This window comes from Simochromis diagramma, unplaced genomic scaffold, assembly GCF_900408965.1.
Source record: "Simochromis diagramma unplaced genomic scaffold, fSimDia1.1 OVJJ01000511.1, whole genome shotgun sequence".
Lineage (NCBI taxonomy): Eukaryota > Metazoa > Chordata > Actinopteri > Cichliformes > Cichlidae > Simochromis > Simochromis diagramma.
This window is the reverse complement of record NW_024387327.1, coordinates 394,011-417,312: the sequence shown is the minus strand read 5'-3', so window position 1 is coordinate 417,312 and position 23,302 is coordinate 394,011. Positions and strand designations below refer to the sequence as shown.

The 23,302-nt window shown below is 42.0% G+C and overlaps 2 long non-coding RNA genes across 2 annotated transcripts; one reads left to right on the top strand and one right to left on the bottom strand.

The window, feature by feature from the left end:
• Positions 1-3,680: 3,680 nt before the first annotated feature.
• Positions 3,681-16,305, bottom strand: LOC120717972. The gene is made up of 3 exons (XR_005692317.1): positions 16,295-16,305; positions 12,388-12,391; positions 3,681-3,870 (listed from the first exon to the last, which is right to left on the bottom strand). It is a non-coding gene; the product is annotated as an uncharacterized LOC120717972 (long non-coding RNA).
• LOC120717973 lies at positions 15,272-15,740 on the top strand. Its single transcript, XR_005692318.1, has 2 exons — positions 15,272-15,502; positions 15,591-15,740. It is a non-coding gene; the product is annotated as an uncharacterized LOC120717973 (long non-coding RNA).
• Positions 16,306-23,302: the final 6,997 nt, after the last annotated feature.

The following is a 23,302-nucleotide window of genomic DNA, read 5'->3' as shown; positions in this document are numbered from 1 at the left end:
CACCCTCCCAACGCCCCCCCCATCTGACTACACATCTTCCTTCCTTCCCCCGTTGCCCTCTTTTCCCTCGAAAGTTTACAGCAGCCTCCCCTCTACCTCCCCCTTTGTTTCCATTATACGTTTCTCCACGACGTACCTCCCTCCCCCTCCCCCTTCTTCCATTCTGCTCCAACCTTCTCTTCCCACCCCCAGGCACCTGGTCTACACCTTGCTGACACGACCAACATTTCAGTGGTTAAAGAGTCAAATTTTGTAACTTGTTTTCTGCTGATTGATTAATACAAGTGATTACTGAATGAAAGAAAATTCCTTTTTGGGCTTTTACACATGATCTTAAGAATTTTAACATGTACCTGTGTTGTCCTGTCAACTTGGTGGGTTATGAGTTGATTATATGGTGAGAAAAAACAAAAAAGGGGGAGAGAAGGCTGACACAGGGCCTGGCCCCGGTGTTTCTCCCCTCTCTGAATAACACAGCCAACACAACATCATTTTCCAGTTCGTCTGTTTTTATTTTGGTTTTGGTTTTTTTTTCTCTTCATGCTCGATTACAGGCTGCTTTGTCGGCCCGAAAAGCCGAGGCTGACCTGGACTCCTGCTCTCCCCTCTACCATCTTGGCTCTCCCCTCTACCATCTTAGCTCTCTCCTCTACCATCTTCGATGTGACCCTGACCAAATGCTACAGCAGCTGGACCCACAACAACAACCTGAAAACGTCAACACTGCTGCAGGAAAACGATGCAGCGGAGACGGAGAGCGTTAAATCCAAGGCCCGTTTCACTAGACGGGGGAGATTTCCAGACAGCTTCAGCTGACAGAGCTGTGACGAGATGCCCATTAAGCCCAGATGAAAAGTGAGGCCGAGCAAAAGAATGCTGACCTTAACAACTCTGCATTAAAACTGTGCAGGACAGTGACGGACCAACACGGATGATCCGGCAGCAAAAAGGGCGTGCCAGAGACAGGAGGAGGAACTGAGGTCAGGAGGCACCTCAGAATGGACAAAAGCACAAGAAGAAAATAAGCTGAAGGCACAGGTGTCGGGGCTCGGCCAGGAGCTGACCTCTGAGAAGAGCCGAACAGCAGAGCCGCAGAAGGCCGTGGAGCAAAGCAAGGAAAACATCAATAAACTTCAATCTGACGTGTACGGAAAAGACTCTGAGGTTTCTGCCCTCAGTAAGAGCTCAAGGCATCAGAGCAGAAACTGAGCATGGCTCAGGAGGAGCTGGCTGCTAATCGAACCCATCAGTCAGGCTTGGAGTCCCAGACACAGGACTTGAAATCAGGCCGGAGCTTGCTGGAGCAGGAGGTCGCCAAACCTGACGAAAAGCTCCAACAGCAGGAGCAAGCCCTGAAGGAGCTACAGAAGCAAAAGGGTCAAGTTAAGGAGGAGCGGAACAAGGAGAAGATGCAGGACACTGGAGAAAAGGACTGCCTCAATTGGGGCCAGAACCAGTATGGACAGAACTTTGAGCAGCAGCACCAATGGACGCAAACGGACTGAAATGGAGGAGGGCAGGACCCCAGGGCACGCTTCAGGCCGTGGTTTACCCAGAACACCAGAACAGGAAAGTGATGAACACAAACACACACAAACACACACATCTACATGCACTGACTCAGAATGAAGAGAAACACACATATGAACACATATGCACTCGTTGATTGAGTGAGAACTGACATACACACACACGCGCTGAGTCAATTCACTGAGAAATGACACACACACACACACACAAATCGAAATGCTGATTCAATTCACTGAGAAGTGATCCACACACATGCACACGCTTGTGCAATGAAGAGTGCTTTACTAACAAATGCTGCACACAAACATCCAAATACAGAATCTGTTACAACAACAAGAAGCCATTGATTGTTTATTGGTTAAATGCAGTTCATGTCACCCAGAGGGCACTTGTGTAGATTTGGGGGACAGGGTCTAAGGCAGTTTGGTTATGAAAACAATGTCTGTGCGTGATGTCTGTTTATGGCTCAAGGCCTCGACTGAATTGTTTACTGTGCTTCACACAGCCTAACAAGGAGCAGTGGTACAGAGTGAAAATGATGAATTAACGGTGTGAGCCTTATTTCGGAGCGCCACATTGTTGTGAGTGAGATTTAATTGAAGGAGGAACACACTGAAAAAAAAAAGGGGGCCAGCCCTTGGATTTACGTAAGCATCTCACGTGTGTTTAACACAATTGCCTCAGGCTTTAAAGATCTGTACGAAATTCTGGTTTCCAGTGTGAGAGAAAAAGCCATGCAGTTATTAGAGCTAGGTTAATTGATGATTCTAAATTATCCATGAATGCAAGGGTAAACGGCTGTTTGTTTCTATCTGATAGACTGGTCGGCTGTCCGGGGTGTACCCTGCCTGATAACCTATCACTTCAGGGTTATTTCCCAGCCCTGCTGTAGCCAGGATAAAGATAGGAGGATGGTAGTTGTTGTAGACCCCTTCAATTTTTATGGTAACCATGATCTAGGCTTTGTTGAACCGCATGCAATATGAAGACAACATGTAGTATTTAAGTGACCAAGTAGTATTTGGATAAAAGTTACTGAATAGTGTTGAAATAAAATGACAGAATTGTGAAGGATTAGAATATTACAAGAGCTCAACTTACTCCATCTGAACATGTTTCAATCGTGTTTTATGAACACAAAATGCACAAGTTTACTAAATATGAAAAGGTTGTGTTGATTTAACTCAGTTGTTTAAGTTTCTGCCAAAGCAAAACATTTGTGTGCAACCAGTGTCCACTATTGAATCAAGTAAATCGAACATGTTTTTTTTTTAGTGCAAAAAGGAGTTACGGTACCTGTATTCCTACACAATATTGTCCCGGGAGGGAGAAAAACTTTCTGGTGAAGTTTTGGTTGATTTTTGGGTTTTTCTTGACGCTAGGTTGATTTTATCAGTGAGGTTTGGATTGTTTTCTTTCTCTAAGAGAGAGAAAGATGATTTTATGCTTGGACATGTTTGCAATGGGCCCCAGTATTGGTTATTATATGAGTATTTTATTGGCTACGTTTGTTTTTGCTTTTGTTACAGTGCACTGAAATAAGAACATCTGAGAGGTGTGATCCACCGGTGGTGATATTTTGGTATTTTGTGAGTTCCTGATTTAACAAATCAGCTCCTTAATCCAGGCCTGAGAGATTGAACTTTAAAGCGCTATAAAATATTCTTACTGAAAACAGTCGCAAAGTATTTTTCTCCATGATTATAATGGGCTTGGGAGAAATTCACTTATATGGGACACTGATCACATGAGAAGTCCTGAACCCAAAAGGATTGCAGCGAGTCAATCCAGTCCAAAAAACAAGGAACTGTTTTCCTTTAAAATGATGACGTCATCTTGCTGGTGAGGGAGGCTCGAATAGGTTGCACGTGAGACTCCATTATCAGCAATATCTGGTATGAATGTGTGTGGATGTATGCATGTGACTGGACTGTGATGGACTGACGACTAAATGTTTTAACTGACTGGATACTGAGACAAAAACGGTACCGACTTTAGGATTAGTAAATGTCCACAAACAATTCACCCAGCCTGTAGAAGAAGGGTGGAGGTTTTGTCTTGCTTTGTTTTGTTTTTGCAGGAGCAGAAGGATGACAGAGACTAAAGGGGGAGGCTGTAGCTTCACATGAGTGTGAACTGCAGACTGAACCCTTTGGTTGCTAATTTTGAGTTACTGATGTTTGCATTAAGAAAATTGTGTTTTAGTAGCTGTATTTCGACTAATGTATCACATTATATTGTTGGGAATGTTAAATGCTAAAGTGAAGAAAAGGTTTGATTTCACTCATGATTGAACATGTTATTATTAACCATAGCGGGCCACTGTAAAGAGTCAATTAACTTTTATAGAGGTAAAAAAAAAAAAAAAAAGCCAAAAAACCCTCTATTGAGGTCTATGAATAACAGGGGAATGATAGACTTGTCACACTCAAAATGGAGATATGTAATGGTAAACACTGGTCCCCGTCTTTTGGGTGCTTTCTTGAAATAGTCAGCAATTTAAAAGTAGGATAGAACCGACAGGGGCATGTGCTGAGAGGTGGTGCTGCACAAGAACAAGAGCAAAATAAAGAAAAATTATTGTGTTTAGCTTTGATAAATTCAAATTAAAATGTACCATTACACTCAGAGGATCAATATGAAATTCGATATATGCTAATTTTGTATGAAGTACATGACTGATAACTGTTCTGTCCTGAGCTTTTGTTTTTACAGCACCCGCTTGACCACACCAACAGTTTCTCGCCACTAACAGGGGGTACTTGCAAAGAATAGGGAGGAATATCATCAAAAATGGGAAAGGTAAGCCCCGAAGGGGGTGATAACACCATAACTTTCACTTATGGTCAAATTCTCAAAATTTGACCCCAAACTTGAAAATTCTTCAAACATTTAGAGACAGAGTGGATAAACATAATGTCGCAAACCACATAAGGATGGAGCATTTGAATCGATAAGATGGTGAATTAACACGCAGTAAAATGTTGATCATGTTGATTATGTTTATTCCAGTGTGCAGAGCAAGGTTATTATTATTAACGAAAACAAATGAAATAACGAAAACTAGAAGTGAAAAAACATTTTCATTAATGGAAATAAAATAAAAACAAAAAAAGGAAAACTAACTAAAACTGTAATGAGTGTTCACAAAACTAACTAAAATTAACTGAATTTATAGCAAAATGTGTTTAGTTTCATTGATGTGTGCGTGTCCTACAATAGTCAAGGGTGAAAATGAAGTTTAGTTTCCCGATTTTTTCTTGCTGTCTAATTATGCCAGCAGGTGGCAGTACGTTAGTCGAGTCGTCTGTGTTGCTGCTCCGTCCACACGCAGAATCATGTCAGGAAAAGTCGGGAGAAGGTGCCAGAGTCCAATTTGGGATTACTTTGAATATGACTGTGTTTTGGATAAAGCAAGTGTCTTGTAGTGGAAAGAGACAAATTATGAGGGACATTTCTAAAGGGAAAAAAATCCCACAAACCTTAAAGTGCACTTGAAAAGCTCACACAAGAAGGCTAACCTAGCTTACCTTGAGAAGGTAAGGGAGCACACTCAACCCTCATCCCCAGAAAACAGAAGCTAACCCCAGGCAAGGCAGCGTGATGCATCCCGAGGCAACAGGACGGGGACATCTACATAACTGTGTGAGTCAATTGCCTTCACAAAGTTTATCAATTCACTTGAACCAAAATTAGGAACACCCGGTGCTGTAAGAGTTAATAGTCTCAATACCCGAGGATAAGCAGAAGAGCATGACTGATATGATGAAACTGGGATTTTGTTACACTTAATTATCGCAAACACAACCAAAACTAAACTGAAACTAAGGATTTTCAAAAAATAAAAACTAAACTAAACTAGCAAACAATTGGTAAAAACTAATTAGAAAAGTGCCTTCAACACCATTCTTCCCTCGGTTCTAAAGGACAAGCTGGTGAACTCTGGAGTGGACCATCACCTCACTACCTGGATCCTGGACTACCTCACCGACCGACCACAGTATGTGAGGACTCAGGGCTGTGTGTCGGACAGGGTCGTCTGCAGTACGGGGGCCCCACAGGGAACGGTTCTGGCTCCGTTCCTCTTCACCATCTACACTGCAGACTTCTCCCACAATTCCACCCAGTGCTTCCTGCAGAAGTTCTCTGATGACTCTGCAATAGTCGGCCTCATCACTGATGGGGACGACAAGGAGTACAGAGGTCTGACCCAAGACTTTGTGGACTGGTGCCAGCTGAACTACCTCCAGATCAACGCCAGTAAAACCAAGGAACTGGTGGTAGACTTCCGCAGGCACAAGCATTCTCCACTGCAACCACTGAACATCCAAGGTATGGACATTGAGGCTGTGGACAGCTACAGGTACCTTGGTGTTCATCTGAACAATAGACTGGACTGGACTCATAACTCAGACGCCCTCTACAGGAAAGGGCAGAGCAGGCTGTACCTGCTGCGGAGACTCAGGTCGTTTGGAGTGGAGGGCCCACTCCTGAAGACCTTCTATGACTCTGTTGTGGCTTCTGCTATCTTTTATGGCGTGGTCTGCTGGGGCGGCAGCATCTCTGCTGGGGACAGGAAGAGACTGAACAGGGTGATCCGAAGGGCCAGCTCTGTTCTAGGATGCCCTCTGGACCCAGTGGAGGTGGTGAGTGACAGGAGAACGGCGGCTAAGCTGTCATCCCTGTTGGACAACATCTCCCTCCCCATGCAGCAGACTGTGACAGCACTGAGCAGCTCCTTCAGTGGGAGACTGCGGCACCCACGGTGTGGGACGGAGAGATTTCGCAGGTCTTTCCTCCCCACTGCTGTCAGACTCCATAATAAAGACTTTAACTGATCAAGCACACACATCCATACATATGCAATAATACTAAGTGCAATAATCCTTTCTGTCATCGTTGTATTTTTTACTCAGTTGTATATAGTATTTGTATTTGTATTCTATTTTTATCTTATTGTATATTTATTTTATTTTATTCTACTGTATATAGTATTTTATTCTATTCTGTACAGTTGTGTACTGTATTTATTCTTATTGTATTCTAATTTTTGCCTCATAACTTTTGCACTGTCCACTTCCTGCTGTGACAAAACAAATTTCCCACGTGTGGGACTAATAAAGGTTATCTTATCTTATCTTATATAAAATTGAAAATCTGGAGTCAAAACTAAATAAAAATAAAAACTAATGAAAATTGCAAAACGATTAAAACCCTGGTGCAGAGATTGGCTTATCTGACCAGGAAATGTTATAAAATGGATTGTCAGAACAGTCAGCGTTAAAGTCACCTTTGACAGTCCAGACTAAGATGTCTGGACATCGCCATGTTGGACATCTTCAGGGCGGAAAAGGGTTGGTGTGACCAAGGTGTGGTTTGGCTTGTTGTATGTATATTTCAAGACGATTTGGCTCTGGATGAACCAGTTACCAGGGCATGTAAGGAGGACAGACTCATTAAATGAGGAGAAGGAATTTTCTGGGATTGAAGATCCTCTGGGTGAGTGGTTGACTGAAAGCATGCATAAAATAAAAGCTATTTTTCGTTATTGATTGGTAATACATTGATAATTGGCCACATTTACAGCTGTATTGACTTGTTGTGGACGCAGTCTACTTCATGTTTAAGCACTCTAATTAACAGATTGAACATAGAGACATTAAAGGAAGAGTATGCAGCGCCACCCTGTCAGATGCCAGTGATGGTGGGGCTCAGTGATGAATCAGGTGAGCCGGATTCATGGCTGAATCAAGACAGAGTTTCTCCTGCTGTGGTCAGTGAGGGAAAAACAGGGGGAAATAAAATTTAAAAGAGGCATTTATAAACGTTTATGTGTCAAGTTTATAAACGGGATAAAAGGGGGTGTTTTACTGTTATTTTAGCATCAGCATTATTGTTACATCAGAATCATATAACAAGCATTGCATTAATCATTTATTGAAGCTTTTGACATTATACTAACATTTGTGTTCCAGTGATTGTTTTAACCTCAGGTTAATCTTCTATTTACAGGTGTCAGGATAATCATATGATCTTTCATTGCAGGTGTAACCATGATCATTTTTATACATATTGCAGTTTGTTGCTCAATATAGAGTTGTGCTCAAGTTAATAAGGGTTAAAAGCTACAGTCAGCGCGATGTTTGGCTGATCTATGGACTGGAGTGACTTCAAGCATAGAAGGCCGCACGCGCTTACATAACACTGATATCATGCTTTTCTTGGTGATCTTTTATTCAGTTATATCTTTTGCTAAGTTTTAAGTAGTGGCAGTTAATTAAACGACATTCATTTAATATTACATACCTGATTCAGAGCATTACACACAGATCAGCTTAACAATCTGCGAAACCTTGTAGCTGCATTGTTGTGTCTCCATAAGGGACAGTTGGCTCCAGGAGATAAGTGGGAGTCAGTGCCTGTCCTCGAGGAGGAGAGAATCTTCCTTTGCTGTGTCAACAAGTTCATATTCCAGTGAAGTTCATATTAATGCAGGTTTTGTTTCTTGGCAATTCTACGGACACAGGCTCTGGGCGGAGCCAGGAGTTGAACAGATCTTACATGACAATTAAATTGATTTCATTCCCTGGCACAGGATGACAGGAGTGGAGCAACGACACTGGGTAGGAGAAAGTCTGATACTTTCGGAGATATGAGGTCACTGACCTTTTCTTTTAATTTTCTAGCTCCGTTGATTTGACACATGGGAATGTCTCAAAGAAGGGGGGAAGTTGAGTTTTAACATCAAACAAGGGGTATATGAACATTTTTATGACTTCATTTGTGTTTTAATAACTTAGGTATGGTAAAACTTACGCTAATAGTGACCCAGAAGGTTTCCGGACTTTTTTTAGAGAACCAGTGAGAAGCATAAATCATTATTTCCATGTTTAAGCATTAATCATTGAAATGAACTGAATAGCGTTTAGATGATAAAATGCCTGTGTTCATGAGAAGCTGAGTACCACACTGGAGAGGAAACCGTGGGACAGTAGGCGGAAGCAAACACATGATTTTTGGGGGGCAAATGTTAGGATTAAAAATGGCTAATTTGTTTTTGATGTCTTTTGTTAAAATGAGTGGTTTTAATAATTTTCGTACACACCTTGCAAATGTGCTTATAATGAGTTGGCACTCGGTCTTTTGAAGGTCATAAGCTTCGTTCGGCGTGATGGTCCGGACTGATAAAGTGTAGGAAATGCCTTGAGTGCAGAGGGCTAAATGCAAACACGCTTACACACACATAGGATATGATTAGAATAAGTCCCTGGGACATTCTGAATATTCTAAACCAATTCTGAATCACTAGAAGGTCAGTAGAGAACAACATTAGATTATTAGAGCTAGGCAGAGAGGTGTTTTGGTTTTCTGTCTCTTACAGAGAAAGGAACAGACACCAGACGAGGTCACAGATATACGAGGATCCTTCGCAGCAGAGACAGACACAGTGACTGCTGAGACACCAACTGGGTCCAAGTGTCATGGCGTTTGGGCTCCGATTAGTCACCTCAAAAGGATGGATCCCATAAACACAGCAATAACCATGAAGGGGCTGGCGGAAATCCAGGAACACCAGACCAACGAGGTTCGAGAGGCTCTTGGGCAAAAGGGGGACACGTTCCTGTTCCTTTCTCTGGGGGACACAGTTGTGACCCGAGGATACACAGATCGTTGTTTGAAATCGGGGCAGAATAATCCCCTGATCTGTGCAACGACTGAAGGGTTGTCTAACCCCTGAGGTTGAAGAAAGAAGAGCAGAGGATCACCCAACTGGAAGACACTGGTGGCTGAAGCAATAAAATAAAGGCTAAAAGCTCCTCGGACAGAGGTTCTAGTCTGAGTACGTCTGAAGGGTATAAGGTAGCACCAAAATAAAGCTGTGGGAGAACTGGGGAGTGTCATCTGTACCTGCTATTGTTGTAATAATAGTTTTTCTTGCATCTGAACTGCGCAAACTCAGAGGTCATCTCACATATGGTTCGCCCAACAGGGGGACAAAGGGCCTCAGGGGTAAGAAGGAATGCACCCGGGCACACTGGATTACAGGGTGTAGGTGAGCTCTTTATTCTAAAGAGCTCATCAGGGGGAGTGTGAGATTATAATATTATTTTATGCCATGTTAGACCCTTAATTAAAGATTGTGAATTATTCTGTAGTTTTAGTTTGCATTATTCTCCAGAATTAGAAGAAGGTGATAGCTATTGCATTTGTTAAACTGATTTGCATTACATTAGACTGCTGATTTATTGTGAATGAATTATATTGTTTTATGATGCATTATACTGCTGAGTTATAAGAAATACTGTTCGCAGAAAGTCATCGCCTTATTTGTCTGATTGGAAGAGAACAGAACATACTGGAGTTTTCTGCCCAATCTCAGCAGGAGCAGATAAGCAGGGAGCCAAGGTCGTAGCTTAGGCGCTGTGTGAGAGAAAGAATGTGAATGTTTAGGCTTTTATGATTAGGTGGGGGCCACTAGAGGCTATAAGAGTTTGATCAATGCTTCACCATTTTGAGATCTGATGCTGTCTGCGTACGGTGTCCATCTCCCACGCATGTGATCATTAAAATCATCGTTTGACTCAACCCGGCCGGACCAGTGTTGTTATTGTGGTTTTTTTCCTCTTGTATCCATCCCCAATATTTGAATCTGTAACACCGAGCAGCATCACTGACTTTCAGCTTGTTGTGTTTGTGGATATATGACTGACTTTAATTATCCACAAAATCATCACATTCTCTGTAAGATTAAGGTCGACTATTGAACGGCGTATATTTTAAAGGCTTTAAAACCAAGTTAGTACAAACATCACTAATGTCACATATCTTTGCCGACATGTGGCTAACAGCAATGTTTCAATGCTCTTCATTATTAAACATTGGCACATAATAAGTAACATCATATTCAGTACTTACTTTTGAAAGTTTACTCTTCGGCCGCTCTGCTTCTGCCCTCTGCCGTATTTTTCGGGAAAATTATCCACACCCACCACCGCGCTATGAATTATGGGATATATGGGACCATGAAGTGTACACCGGACCATACTTCAAATTTGGGGAAATCGATGGCACATTTGGAGTACACTTCGGATTGGGACAGCCGTCGTGTCGCTGTGAAGTAATAGGTCTCAAAATGTGTACTCAGGAGCGTGCGGTCGCTGGATTGGGATACAGCCAAGGTCTGTAGCTGTGTCAGAGCAAGCTTGTGTGAGCCAGCGGTGATATCTGTACACGCAGTACCTTTAAAATACTCATGTGTCATTCTCCTGCTAGCAGTGGAGGAGACTTTTCTGCTGAGGATGAGGCCCTGCTGTCCTGCCGTCTTACTGGTGCCTTTGAGGGATCAGCGGCTGCTGTATATTCTTCTCAACCTCGAGTATTTGGACTGAAGGACTCACAGACACGTTTCATATTTAGCTCTATACAATTTAAAAATTAAAAAAAATTTCCTGGCCAGCCATTTTCTTATTCACGAAGGCTGTATGGAGACATTTTGGTTATTCCCACAGACGCTTTCTCTTACTACGGATGGAGGATGTTGCGGTTTTACAACCCATGGACTGAGAAAGGACTCAATAAGTAATCTGTTCACATATTCCAGGGTTAAACACAAGTGAGTCTCAATTAAGTGAAGTGTTGGAACTGATGCCAACATTTTCTTCTTTCTCCCTGTTTAAATCCCATTCATATAAGGGACCCTAATTTTATCCTGCTACAAACATATTCAGCCAGTGTTATTTAAGTTTCCTGTAAACTACACATGTGAAGCAGATGTGAGAGAGGCTGTGATGAAGTCCTGGAGTTTTTAAGGATGTACGTGCTCCAGTCCAGAAATTTGTATGATATGTTGGACACAGGTGGTAAAGTGCTGTCACACCCTGAATAAACTGTCCTCTGTTCTTCTTCTAAGCTGACATATTTGTTACATAATCATGTGGTTTATCAGAGGGGAAGTGGGGATTTCAGAATACTGGAGCCCAAGGTTAGGTGCAATAATATTCAACCATAATATTAGCTTTTAACTAGGTCTTGTGAGTTAGCTGGTGTTGTGTCAAAAAGTCATATCTGCCATAAACTCAATTTCGGTATTTGTCAAAAACCAGTTGATCATATTTAAACTGCTGTAGACAACTTTTTGGTCTATAATGGTAAATGGCCTGTATTTATATAGTGCTTTATTAGTCCCTAAGGACCCCAAAGCGCTTTACATATCCAGTCATCCACCCATCCACACACACATTGGTGATGGCAGCTACAGTGTAGCCACAGCCACCCTGGGGCGCACTGACAGAGGCGAGGCTGCCGGACACTGCGTCTTCCCCAAGGACACAACGACCGAGACTGTCGGAGCCGAGGCTCGAACCGGCAACCTTGCGATTACAAGACGAACTCCCAACTCTTGAGCCACGATCACCCCACCCCAGTGATATCGAGTCATCTTGTGCCACAAACAACATTCCTGTCACAAGGTAGAAGCTGCAATCACTTTTTGGCAGTGATTTTTACTTCTTATTCATTCAATTGACATTAAAATTACTTTTTTAAAGAGTAATCTGGCCAAGAGGACAGCAGAAATTACAATAAATATAATAATAGTTTTCTAAACATATTTTAAGTGTCCCAAAAGGACTGGGTTTGTTTTCATATAGTTACAATAACACAGAGTTATAAATATACTTGGAAACAATGGGTCGTTATTAAATTTGATATATAGCCTTTTGTAAACACCCCGAGGCTGCTTTTATTGTTGCTGGCGACTTCAACCACACCAACTTAAAGACAGTCCTTCCCAGATTCCACCAACATGTCTCCTGCCACACCAGAGGAGACAAGACTGTAGACCATGTGTATTCCAACCTGGCTGGAGCCTACAAAGCCACACCCCTCCCCCACATTGGACAATCGGACCATCTCTCCCTGTTCCTCACACCTCGGTATTCACCACTCATCCAACGTGTGAAACCTGCTGTGAGGACAATTAAAGTGTGGCCAGAGGGGACAGACGCAGTGCTCCAGGACAGATTTAAAAACACAGACTGGAATATGTTCACCCACACAGACCTGGACCAGTACGCCTCATCTGTACTGGATTACATCTCCAAAACCACAGACAGTGTCACCACCCAGAAACGGATCACCATGTACCCCAACCAGAAGCCTTGGATGAACCGGGATGTTCGTCTCCTCCTGAAGGCCCGCAACACCGCCTTTAGGTCAGGAGATGCACACGCCTACAGTACAGCCAGGGCTAATCTAAAGAAGGGCATCAAAAAAGCCAAACACCATTACAAAAAGAAGGTAGAAGAACACTTCTCCAACTCCAACCCCCGACGCATGTGGCAAGGACTCCAGACCATTACAGACTACAGGACCACCAAACCCTCCCCCGCATCCTCTGATGTCTCCTTCCTCAACGAGCTCAACAACTTTTATGCTCGTTTTGAGCGAGGGAACCCCACAACCACAACCAAAGCAGACATGACGCCAGACCACCAACCTCTGACTCTCTCCCCCACCGATGTAGGAGCGGTGCTGAGCAGGATCAATGTCCACAAGGCTGCAGGCCCTGATGGCATCCCCGGGCGTGTTCTCAGAGCGTGTTCTGGGGAGCTTGCAGGAGTGCTCACAGACATATTCAATCTGTCCTTGGCCCACGCTGTGGTACCGGCCTGCTTCAAATCCACCTCCATCGTCCCGATACCCAAAAACTCCAACCCATCTTGCCTCAATGATTACCGCCCAGTAGCACTCACCCCCATCATCACTAAGTGCTTAGAGCGACTGGTCCTAGCACACTTCAAATCCTGTCTCCCCCCCACCCCGGACCCCCACCAATTCGCATACCGCCAGAACAGGAGCACAGAGGATGCAGTCTCCATCGCAATGCACTCTGTCCTCTCACACCTGGACAACAACAACACCTACGCCAGAATGCTGTTTATAGACTTCAGTTCAGCATTCAATACAATCCACCCCTCACAACTCATCAGGAAACTGACAGACCTGGGCATCAGTTCCCTCATCTGCAAATGGTTACTGGACTTCCTGACCAACCGCCCCCAACATGTCCGGCTGGATAACCACTGTTCATCTACAATCACAATGAACACCGGTGTACCACAAGGCTGTGTGATGAGCCCTTTCCTCTACTCCCTCTTCACCCATGACTGCAGACCTGCTGATGGTTCCAACACCATCATTAAGTTTGCAGATGACACCACGGTGATTGGCCTCATCAGTGACAACGATGAGGCCGCCTACAGGGAGGAGGTGGATCGTCTGGCTGAGTGGTGCGACACAAACAACCTGCTGCTTAACACCGAGAAGACCAAGGAGCTCATCGTGGACTACAGGAGGAATGCTGACCCACATCCACCCATCCACATTAAGGGGACGGCTGTGGAGCGTGTGAGCAGCTTCAAGTTCCTGGGAGTCCACATCTCCGAGGATCTCACCTGGACGACCAACTGCTCCAAGCTGGTCAAGAAGGCTCACCAGTGCCTCTTCTTCTTGAGGACTCTGAGGAAGAACCACCTGTCCTCAGACATCCTGGTGAACTTCTATCGCTGCACCATCGGGGGCATCCTGACCAACTGTATAACAGTCTGGTACGGGAACTGCTCTGCCTCGGACCGGAAGGCGTTGCAGAGGGTCGTGAAAACTGCCCAGCGCATCGCCGGAGCACCACTTCCTGCCATAAAAGACATCTACAGGAAGCGGTGTCTGAAAAGGGCTGGGAAAATCATCAAAGACCCCAGTCACCCATCACATGGACTCTTCACCCTCCTGCCCTCTGGGAGGCGCCACAGGAGCCTCCGGACTAAGACCACCAGGTACCGGAACAGCTTCTTCCCCACAGCTGTCAGACTCCTGAACTCTGCCTCCTGACATCTGACCCACGTTAAACTCATGGACTGAACATACACACACCCACAATGGACAACTGTACCCTCAAACACACAATAATAACATGGACTGAACCACCACTCACAACCACTAGCACTTTATATAGCCTCTGTAGAAACTATCTACACCCTCACTTATCTTAACTGCACTACTGTATAGCTCTGTGTAAATAATCATTCTGTACATTCAATAATCTTTAATCCTACAACTGTTTACAACTTGCATAGTTCCCATTTCTGTATAGCTGTATATCTCAGATTCTGTAAAGTTATTTATTTCATATTCTGTAGTTTTTCATATTTATATCCTGTTCATAGCCTGTACATAGCTTGTACTCACTACAGCCTGTACATACTTATAGTTATAGAATATTCACAACATACTTCATACCGTGTACATTATAACATTCCATAATAGACCCATTTCTGTATTATACTCACATATCTATATTATTGCTAATATATATTGTAATATATCTATATCACTAAAGCACTTCTGGATGGATGCAAACTGCATTTCGTTGCCCTGTACCTGTGCATGTGCAATGACAATAAAGTTGAATTCTATTCTATTCTATTCTATTTACCAATATAAGTAAAGACATTGGAAATCAGTTTTTGTCAGACGATCAGTTTTTGACACAACACCGGAGGTAAAACAGGTATGTGTTAGGAGGTGGTGGGTAGGTGTATTGTTGTTGTTTGGTTTTTGTTTTCCTTTTTCGCATAGGTAGGCGAGGCGGGGCTTGATGGCATTCCGGTACACCTGCGGCGCATCGGACGTCATCAGTGAGCGCTTTTATGGAGCTGAGTCACGGACGTCTGGTGTGGCAGTATTGTCGCTGTCACAAGTGGTAACGTGTTAGTGCAAGCTGAATCTGCTGATTCCACGCTATTGAGCTGCATGTTTTTAGGATCCATCTTCTGCCTGCTTCTCCTTTGTTTTAGCCTGTTCCGCTGCCTGCTCGCCTGCCTAGTTTCTTTGTGTTGGCTACTGTGGATCCCTGACGGAGAGCTACGTCACACCAGTCTGTGATCACTGCTACAGCTGTAGTTTTGTGTTTCAAGTAAGCTCTCCAACTCTCCCCATCCACTTTAGTTTAACTCTCGGCTGTCGACGTTACCCCGTAAACTCTGTTTGTCCCTCATTTTCAGGTAGCTCCGGTGCGTCATCTGCCCACCCACATACCTCGGCTTCGTCTCATCTCTTCGGCTTTGCTCTCCTTGCACATTTTTACCTGTCACTGTATATAGCCCCCTCCCTTGTAAATATTCCCCATCATTGTATATAAACTTGCATCACAACTATCTTGTGCCCGTGTGTGTTTCTGCCACTAAATCCATCCGTGTAGTTTTCCTAACAGTATGATCCTTCATATCTGGAGTGGGAAGGTGCAGACATAAATTCAGACATCTCTGGATGTTTAAGAGTTTAGAATTTCTCTGGTTCATTGGCTTTAGTCAGATAATTCAGTAATCACTCAAGATTAGTTCCCTGGTACTCCTGAATTCGAAGAAATATTCAGGGGATTCGGTGCTGTGCTTTCCCACAGGTGAACTCAGGTGACATGAAAGAAGTAATGGATGTCCTCCTCCTCTGGCACAATGGTAACTCAGAAAAGCTCCTTCGAGTAAGGAGATCAGGCTCAGAAGTGGTTCTTTCTAAGAAAGTATATCTGTATTTATAAATGACATACTAAGGATGAGTAATGCTTAAAGAATGAGGAAAGTAAGCAGTGACCAATGACACGTTTAACAATCTGTCATTGTTATCCACTATTCTATGTTTGTTTATGAGTACAAGATGCTTTTTTCTATCAGGTAACCTAAAAAATGACTGACTGCACCTTTAAAAATACTAACTTAAATAAACCAAGATAACCCAGCAGTCCATAGGAAATAATTTATTTTAACTGCAAATGTAAAAGTAAACATAAATGAACCACAGAGGAAGTGACATGACTTTGAGGACAGATGTGATCAGGTGGAAAGTGCAGAAAGCTGACTGATGTCCATCTGTGGCTGCATTCAATGTTGGCCTGTCCTGTATCAGGTATTCAGGATTTTCTTTGATGGCCATTTAGCTCTTATGGCATGAACTTGCTCAGTGCATTATTATTGGCTTTTCTACAGTCTGATATTTGTTTAATAATTGATCGATACAATGTATTAAATAAGTTGATAAATAAGATGTTAAAAACGTCATCATCATATCAAACATGATCTATTTGGAGCGAGTTTGTTTGGCACATGCTGACTGCATTCTAATTATAACCAGAAGAGGAGGCGAGAGCAGAGAACAAGAGTGCAGCAGTTTGGTGAAAGGAACAGGAAAGGTGAAGAAGAGGTGAGCATCCAAAAGACGAGCAAGAGGACAGTTTTAAAGGAGACATCACGGCACAATAAAAGCTGTAAGAGCAGAGATTCATTCATATCTTTACTATTTTTTCTTTAGCTTTTACTCCCGCTGCTTACAGTAAATCAAATATAAAGTACAAACAAGAAAAACTCAAATTGCATTGTTGTTCAGTATAATTCTGTGACTTCAACCTTTAGCTAACGTATGATGTTTGACATTTTATATAAATGTGACTATAACATATAGTCAATAATATTAAAAAGGTGCTGTTACTGAGTGAAACAAAGATTTCAGGTCTGGATTTAGCCCCAGTGTTTTAAGATCCCAGCAGCCTCGTATTTATGGCCACATTTTTCAAAGAGACGAGCTTTCTGGGTGCTGACTCAGAGGGACCACTTTAGTTCATTGAAGCTTTAATGCCAGTTTAGTTTAAGACATTAAACTGGACACGTTTCGAATCAAATTGATAATAACAGAGCGATGCTGGACATAAGCAGCTGTGTTAGTGTGACGCCCTGCATATTTAAAGGATTAGGATAAACTTCCGTTCTTACTGAATCTGTAACATTGCCTTGATCTGCCTACATCATTTTTTAAATAGTTTGCGTTGTTAAATGAGTTTTGTGTCACTGTGCACCAGTGTTGGTCAAGTTACTTGAAAAAAGTAATCAGTAACTAATTACTGATTACTTCCCCAAAAAAGTAATCCAGTCACTTTACTGATTACTTATTTTTAAAAGTAATTAATTACTTAGTTACTTAGTTACTTTTTAAAAACACGATTTACAACCTGAATAGGTGATAAAGCGATAGATCTTTCAGCCCAATTCTACTTTTTCTGCATAATCCATCATACAAAATGTAATCAAATGGAAAAGTATCTTTTCAAAACTTGTTTTATTAGTTTTAATCTTTTAACTTTATGCATCAAGCAAAAATTTAATTATATGCAACATTCTCTGACTGGAAGAAATTTGTTTAATATTTAAACCTATTGTCTGCACATTTCAGCACATAAAATATTTTTTTTTTGTGTGTTTACACTCACTCTTTCAAATAGATGCAAGTAAAACACAGCAGAAAATAAATAAAATCAAAGACTCAGCGGTCCTGTTGCTCTATTTTCACCTGTAAAGCAGGAGTGAGGCAGGTGGAGGTTTACCCTGGTGCAGGTGTGCCTCAGCGGTCAGTGGAAGAATCCGCGAGTTTCTCTGTGAGTTTCCCATTACGTCGTAGCCCACTCGGTGCTTGTTCGGAAGTTTAGGGGTTTTTTCGCTGTAAAAAGAAGTTTTCTTCCCACGCACAACGGACACTAATGTTTTTGTCACTTTTTATGGAATCAAACTCAAAGTAAGGTCAGTACTTCCACGATTTAAACGCTGCACACTCATACTCTCCCGCACTCGATATATGATCCACTGTTGATCTGCACACAGCTGTTGTCACGAACGGCGCACTCGCTTACGTCACTGTCATGAGACATTCTCGCAAAAAAAAATCACAGTTTTAGTAACGCAGTAACGCAGCATTCCTACGGGAAAGTAATGGTAATCTAATTACCATTTTTGCAATAGTAATTCCTTACTTTACTTGTTACTTGAAAAAAGTAATCAGATTACAGTAACTCGTTACAAGTAACGCGTTACTGCCCATCTCTGCTGTGCACAGAGAAAAACTCACCTGATGTAGTGGTGAGGCCATGTTCACCACTAGATGGTGACAACCTGGCACAGGTATTTTCTATACACACTAAATTTCACACTGAAAAGCCTTGGTGGGAATTTTTGTTTGCATAGAAAGTAAAGGAAAAATGTCTTTGAGGTCTTTCCAGTGTTTTCGAAATTGTGTTTTTCAGATACACATCAAAACTTCACACAGAGAAACACACACACAAAACAACAAAATAAGTCAAATTACACATCTCATTCATTTTTTTGAGAATCTCCCCACTTTTAGTTTTCATGGAAACAAACTTGTGTAATTGATGACATCATTTAAAATAACTTTGTCAGGTCAGTAAATAGCTGCCACATAAGTATAAATCTAAATCATACATGTGGGTAGGGGTGCATAGTCAGTAAAAGTCACCAAGGCTCTGCAGAGCTCCAAACCTGCTCTGCCACAAACAGAAGCATCAAAAATGTGCGCTGGGAGCTTCATTGCATGGATTTCTACAGCCAAGAAAATCTATATGTATGTGGCCAAGAACCTTAATCCATGTAGGGCATCTTAGCACAGTTTACTTGTGTCAGCTAGTGGGAGGGCAGAGAAGGCACCCTCTTCATTGTTTTATTGTAGAGGGACAGGAACTGCCTATGAGCTTCTAATCAGGCAGAAGTGTTGACAGAAAATCTATCAAAGGAAATACATTGATGAAAATCAAAGAAGAGAAATATTTATGTGATGTTCCATTTTCCTGAGAGCTGATTGGCTGTGATGACTCCTTCAAGTACCACATGCTACTTTGTCCTGCTAGTTAAGCCTGCTGTCTGTTCTCAGGCCTCCTCCTGTTTCACTGCCATATATCCATCACCAGAGGGCTCCACTGACCTGCCTGCTGACATCAGAGCAAACCCTGCGTCATGTGACCTGGCAAAGCTGGACTCAGACCTGGCCCAGGCAAGTTCAAAGGCAGCTGTGGTAGAGAGAGCAGGGAGTATAGGCTGCATCCCAATTCAGGGTCTGCAGCCTTAAAGTATGCAGCCTTAACGGTCCACAAGGGCCGCGTACTCAAAGACCGCTAAGGCCGGAAGTGCGAGGCTTCTGAAATGGGACGGTCTAGCCTCCGTCGCGCTGCCCAGGTTGCCTAGCAACCATGATACTAACAGCTGGAAACGTTTCATACAGCTTTGTTTGACAGAAATGAAGGAGAAAATCTTTTGTTCATTTGTTTGTTTGTTTCTACATGAGCTTTGATTAGTTGAGTATCTGAGGCTGAGACCACAGGACTGTGAAATCATGATTATTGGGCGTCATTTCTGTACTGAACAGTCATTTAAGATTAGCTAGTAAATAACAATTAGCTCATGTTGCTCATGAGACTAAAGTCATCTTACTTTGGTAATGTAAATACAATATGGCCAATATAAAAAGTTATCATTTCAGTCATTATTAGTTATTACAGCAGTGAATGACTCTGTTTCAAATACTGACTGCAGTAAAGATTCAAGCTGCATTTATTTACATTTCCTGTCACCTTAAATCTTCTCTGTGTATATAAATGGAAAATGGTCTGTATTTGTAAAGCGCTTTACTTGGTCCTAAGGACCCCAAAGCGCTTTACACTATACACAATCATCCACACATTCACACACTGGTGATGGCAGCTACAGTGTAGCCACAGCCATATAACTGTGTTATATATAAGACACAAATATTGTTCTTTTAATATGTTTGCATTACTAAATTTGTCTCAGTGCTTACTTTAAAAATAAAATCATCACATTCTCTGTAAGATTAAGCTCAGCTATTGAACGGTGTATATTTTAAAGTAAAGGCTTTAAAACCAAGTTAGTACAAACATCACTAATGTCACATAACTTTGCCGACATGTGGCCAACAGGAATGTTTTCATGTTCTTCGTTATTAAACATTTGCACATAAATAAGTGACATAATATTCAGTACTTACTTAAAGTTTACTCTTCGGGCGTCCCTCTTCCGCCGTTTTTTGTGCTATGCATTCTGGGCTGTGTTGGGCCATGAAGTCTACACTGCCACATCGATAAAATTCAGGGAAATGAAGGACGCATTTTAGGGCCGCATTTCGAGCAGCCTTGGAAACAGGAAGTGTGTAGATTCAGTGGACTTGGCATCCTCCATCTGCCTCCATGCTCTCTTTACTGGCCTTCTAAAACTTCTCCTGTAGCAGCTTTTGTTTAGATGTTTAGGATTCAACTTTACTGTCATTACCAGTGTTGGGCAAGTTACTTTGAAAAAGTAATTAATTATAGTTACTAGTTACTTCTTCAAAAAAGTAACTGAGTTAGTAACTGAGTTACAATATTCTAAAAGTAATTAATTACTTGAAAAGTAACTATTGCATTACTTTTAAAAAAACATTTAACCCTCTGGGGTCCAGGGTATAATTGTCCATTTTAACTACTTTTGATCTTCCCTCCACATTTTACCTTTAAAAACTATTTACTTTGTTTGGTCTCATCCTTTTCAGCACAACCTCACGTGTCTGAATTTACAGTCATGTTTTCATTTTGACAAACTGTATTAACACAATTGATCTACAATCAGACAAAAAACATAAAACCAGAGTAGAAAAAGTGATATTTTTACTGTAACAACCACAAGCATGTTTAATGAATCATATTTCATAACTTTAAATGCAAATATATATTATATAAATTGTCAAAGTTATTTGCATTCATTTACCTTCTACCTTGATTTTTCGATAACCATTTCAAACTATTTACAGAACAATCAGCTGTTCTTCAATAAAATGCCACAAATTATTTGTGCCACTGTGAGAACATCACAGCCTGACACCTGCAGGTCTGACAGCAGCAGGTGCATCACTCCTGTTTTACCTGGAGACAGCAGTCGCCTCATTGTTCTGACACACAACACAAAACTACACACTTACTACACAAGACAACACATTAACTACACACTCCAAACACGCTAAACGTCACAAATCTCACATCTCAAAACTCTCTCTCTCTCTCTCTCTCTCTCTCTCTCTCTGTCTCGCCATTACTCCTAAAACTTCCCTTGGTTTTTTTTTGTTTTGTTTTTTTTCCTCATAAGCAGAGAGTGCTCGCTGCGCTGTCCTTAGACAGTAAACGTGACGAAACTATTGAGGAAAAAACGCCGCATATATATATAGTTTATCATGACTCTGGTTTTACGTGGCCTATCAACACAGTTTATAAACTGGTATATGTCACCTTGTTGCTTTGTCTTTAAGTGGTCATGTGATTGGCTTACCACGACTACTTTATTCTTCCTCAGTCAAACAGCAGCACTCATGCAATTGTTTTGCCCCCTTAGCTCCAGGTGTTGTGCTAGACAGAGATCGTGATTACCGTCCGCGGGAGCGCAGCTGCTTAAAGCTGTAGCGTCCAGATTACTTACAGCTGCTTCCTGCAGCTGATATAAGCTGCGGTAAACTGAACACAGCTTCAACCGTCTGTTTGTTGAAAAAGTAACAGACCGCATTTTCTTGTTAGTAACTGTAATGGCGTTGTAACGATGGGAATAGTAATTAGTTAGATTACTCGTTACTGAAAAAAGTAACGCCATTTGTAACGCCTTTACAGGGAGTGCAGAATTATTAGGCAAGTTGTATTTTTGAGGAATAATTTTATTATTGAACAACAACCATGTTCTCAATGAACCCAAAAAACTCATTAATATCAAAGCTGAATGTTTTTGGAAGTAGTTTTTAGTTTGTTTTTAGTTTTAGCTATTTTAGGGGGGTATCTGTGTGTGCAGGTGACTATTACTCAATTCAATTCAATTCAATTCAATTTTATTTATATAGCGCCAAATCACAACAAAAGTCGCCTCAAGGCGCTTCATAGATACAGAGAAAAACCCAACAATCATATGACCCCCTATGAGCAAGCACTTTGGCGACAGTGGGAAGGAAAAACTCCCTTTTAACAGGAAGAAACCTCCGGCAGAACCAGGCTCAGGGAGGGGCGGCCATCTGCTGCGACCGGTTGGGGTGAGAGAAGGAAGACAGGATAAAGACATGCTGTGGAAGAGAGACAGAGGTTAATAACAGATATGATTCAATGCAGAGAGGTCTATTAATACATAGTGAGTGAGAAAGGTGACTGGAAAGGAAAAACTCAATGCATCATGGGAATCCCCCAGCAGCCTACGTCTATTGCAGCATAACTAAGGGAGGATTCAGGGTCACCTGGTCCAGCCCTAACTATATGCTTTAGCAAAAAGGAAAGTTTGAAGCCTAATCTTAAAAGTAGAGATAGTGTCTGTCTCCCGAATCCAAACTGGAAGCTGGTTCCACAGAAGAGGGGCCTGAAAACTGAAGGCTCTCCCTCCCATTCTACTTTTAAATACTCTAGGAACAACAAGTAGGCCTGCAGAGCGAGAGCGAAGCGCTCTAATAGGGTGATATGGTACTACAAGGTCATTAAGATAAGATGGGGCCTGATTATTTAAGACCTTGTATGTGAGGAGCAGGATTTTGAATTCAATTCTGGATTTAACAGGAAGCCAATGAAGGGAAGCCAAAACAGGAGAAATATGCTCTCTCTTTCTAGTCCCTGTCAGGACTCTTGCTGCAGCATTTTGGATTAGTTGAAGGCTTTTCAGCGAGTTTTTTGGACATCCTGATAATAATGAATTACAGTAGTCCAGCCTGGAAGTAATAAATGCATGAACTAGTTTTTCAGCGTCACTCTGAGACAGGATATTTCTAATTTTAGAGATGTTGCGCAAATGGAAGAAAGCAGTCTTACATATTTGTTTAATATGTGCGTTGAAGGACATGTCCTGGTCAAAAATGACTCCAAGGTTCCTCACCG